Source organism: Nanorana parkeri, unplaced genomic scaffold (genome assembly GCF_000935625.1).
Source record: "Nanorana parkeri isolate BGI_ZX_2015 unplaced genomic scaffold, ASM93562v1 scaffold763, whole genome shotgun sequence".
Classification (NCBI taxonomy): Eukaryota; Metazoa; Chordata; class Amphibia; order Anura; family Dicroglossidae; genus Nanorana; species Nanorana parkeri.
The window spans coordinates 361,058-364,688 of NW_017307031.1; the positions used below are offsets into that span (position 1 = coordinate 361,058).

Below are 3,631 nucleotides of genomic sequence, written 5' to 3' on the forward strand. Positions count from 1 at the left end.
AACATGGGGGGGGGGGGATTGGCGTGCCGGTGAACAATAGCGCGTTGTAGTCTTGGCTTGGGTTCAGTTTCTGCTCCTGATGTTGTACCGCTAAAGGAAAGTTAAAGTCAATAATTATAATTAATGAGTGTAACGTGTCATCACAAGTACAACCACCAGCGCAAACATTGATTGGCTGGTGAGCACACAAAACATGCCCTTCACACCCCGGTACAGTCCCAATGCATGCACTTCACACCTTAGATCAGCCCCAATGCATGCACTTCAGTCCCAATTCAGACCTCAGATCAGCCCCAATGCATGCACGTCAGACATTGGATCAGCCCCAATGCATGCAAGTTAGACCTCAGATCAGCTCCAACGCATGCACATAACTTCTTAGATCAGCCCCAATGCATAAACTTCAGACCTCAGATCAGCCCTAGTATAAACATGCGCTTTAGACCTCAGATCAACCCCAATGCATGCACTTCACACCTTAGATCAGCCCCAATGCATGCACGTCAGACCTCAGATCAGCTCCAACGCATGCACATCACTTCTGAGATCAGCCCCAATGCATAAACGTCAAACTTTAGATCAGCCCTAGTGCATGCACTTCACACCTTAGATTAGCCCCAACGCATGCACTTCAGACATTGGATCAGCCCCAATGCATGCACCTTAGACCTCAACATTTGTTGGGCTAATAGGCACGCTATGGTAGCACTGCCATGGGGGAGCATGCAGACAATGCCAAAAAATACCGTAAGGGGGAGCTGGCTTTTCAGGAGGCTTTAATTGGTGACATTACAAAAATGTTTTCAATTACAGGCTCGGGGGTCTTAAAGCCGTATGCGTCGTACAGGACGGTGCGATTATCACAGACAACCTCAGCGACAGTGTACACTGGCAGCGCAGAATGGGCTGTAGAATTGACTCCGCATACAGCAGCTGCCCCCCCCTCCCCCGATCTGAATTCATTTCTCAGCTTACAATAAAAAGTATTTTTCAGGTAGTTTTAGCTACAGATACAAATGATCTGACTGCTGCAGCAGGTGTAGCTTGGTACAAATTGTCCGGCGTCGTATAGGTTCCGTGGTATAGTTTAAGAGTCGCTGGTATCGCAACCGCGCTGCATCGTCTTCAATTATGATTCTCATTTAAGACCTGGCTGTCATTGTAATATAACACAGTGTACCGTATAGCACACTAGAGCCCAATACAGTCCAGTATAGACCAGTATAGACCAGTATAGTACAGTATAAACCAGTATAGTAATTATAGACCAGTATAGTAATTATAGACCAGTATAGTACAGTATAGACCAGTATAGTACAGTATAGACCAGTATAGACCAGTATAGTAATTATAGACCAAATAAGTCAGTATAGACCAGTATAGTACAGTATAGACCAGTATAGTAATTATAGACCAGTATAGTAATTATAGACCAGTATAGTACAGTATAGACCAGTATAGTACACTATAGACCAGTATAGTAATTATAGACCAGTATAGTACAGTATAGACCATTATAGTACACTATAGACCAGTATAGTAATTATAGACCAGTATAGTACAGTATAGACCAGTATAGTAAGTATAGACCAGCACAGTACATTGTAGCCCAGTATAAACCAGTATAGTACAGTATATCCCTGTGTATCCCAGTATAGTACATTATAGTAAGTATAGACCAGTATAATACATTATAGTAAGTATAGACCAGTATAGTAATTATAGACCAGTATAATACAGTATAGACCAGTATAGTAATTATAGACCAGTATAATACAGTATAGACCAGTATAGTAATTATAGACCAGTATAATACATTATAGTAAGTATAGACCAGCACAGTACATTGTAGCCCAGTATAAACCAGTATAGTACAGTATAGACCAGTATAGTAAGTATAGACCAGCACAGTACATTGTAGCCCAGTATAAACCAGTATAGTACAGTATATCCCTGTGTATCCCAGTATAGTACCATACACACCAGTATAGACTGGTATAACCCAACATAGCGCAGTATCTAGACTCTAGACGGATTATCAAACACTCCGGCACCCCCTTACAATATGGCGGCTGTGAGCAGAGCCTCTTATAGTCCTGGGGGGCGGACTTATCCATTCCTTTCTAGGATTGGCTCTTGTGAGTCCGCTGACTGAGGCTGTTCCTCATGTCTGGCGCCAGCTCTCCATCTTATTGGCCGGTAGTTCATGATTTGCTGAACGCGTTCCTCAGGGATCCAACTCAAACCCAAGGCTGCGCCAAAGCTGAACCTCATCCCCATTCCTGAATGTTCCCCCATCCCCATTCCTGAATGTTCCCCCATCCCCATTCCTGAATGTTCCCCCATCCCCCATCCCCATTCCTGAAATAATATACAAAAAATAAACAGGTACATTGGTGGAATGTTCTCTTTTCATCACCCCTGAAAATAACGGTCTGCGCCACATTCAGGGGAATGTGTTTTTGGTGTAAAAATAGTCGGAAAGGTTTTATAAGTTGCGTAAAAAATTTCCTGGAACACGTTCGTTTTTTGGGGGGAATTACACTGACTGCGAGCAGAGAGGATACGGGACTCCGCGCACCCCGGTCCCGTGCGCACTGCTCGCTGTTGTGCAATTAATGATGTACGCTTTGCTTTGCTGTAAACCGCGACCACACAGACCGTTCCTTCTTATACAAACATCTAAACGCTCTGTGTATTGTATATGGCGAGCGGCGGCCATATTGATTAAATTAGACACAAAAGACCACATTGCTCCACATTGTTACTAAACAATGTTTTCTTCTCTACGTTGTGATATTATAAATATAACATCACCGCTCTGGGATGGGGGGCCGGGGGGGGGGCATATGTTCTTTTTACAATAGAACCCCTCCTGTAATAAAGACTGGTCACTGCTATTCACTCCTTGTGCAGGGTGACTGGTCTGGTCTCCGCCCCTTCCTGTAATAAAGAGCGGTCACTGCTATTCTCTCCTTGTGCAGGGTGACTGGTCTGGTCTCCGCCCCCCTCCTGTAATAAAGACACCTCACTGCTGCTCTCTCTTCTTGTGCAGGGTGACTGGTCTTGTCTCCGCCCCCTCCTGTAATAAAGACTGGCCACTGCTGCTCTCTCTCCTTGTGCAGGGTGACTGGTCTTGTCTCCACCCCCTCCTGTAATAAAGACCGGTCACTGCTATTCTCTCCTTGTGCAGGGTGACTGGTCTTGTCTCCGCCCCCTCCTGTAATAGAGACCGCTCACTGCTGCTCTCTCCTTGTGCAGGGTGACTGGTCTTGTCTCCGCCCCCCCCCGTAATAAAGACCAGTCACTGCTGCTCTCTCTTCTTCTGCAGAGTAACTGGACTTGTCTCCGCCCCCTCCCTCCTTGGACACTGCCACCCCCACCAACAGCCCACATTCAGCATGCTCATTTCTTGAATGGTCACACCCAGACCACACCCACTTTCTGGCATGATCCCACCTCTAAATATGAGGGAACCACCCACTTGTTCCTTGGATCCCCTCTAAGTCAATACCCCTTAAGGTTGACGCTGTGATCCCAGGACGCAGCATGATAGGGACAGAGGTCTGAGATGCAAGACTTTCTAAGGACAGTTGGCATCAATGAACTTGGGACAAACCATGTAACACTG

General features: G+C 45.7%; 1 protein-coding gene across 1 annotated transcript in view; it reads left to right on the top strand.

The window, feature by feature from the left end:
- The window catches only part of IL11RA (interleukin 11 receptor subunit alpha), a 49,253-nt gene that overhangs the window by 974 nt on the left and 44,648 nt on the right, over positions 1–3,631 (top strand). The window lies entirely within an intron of this gene.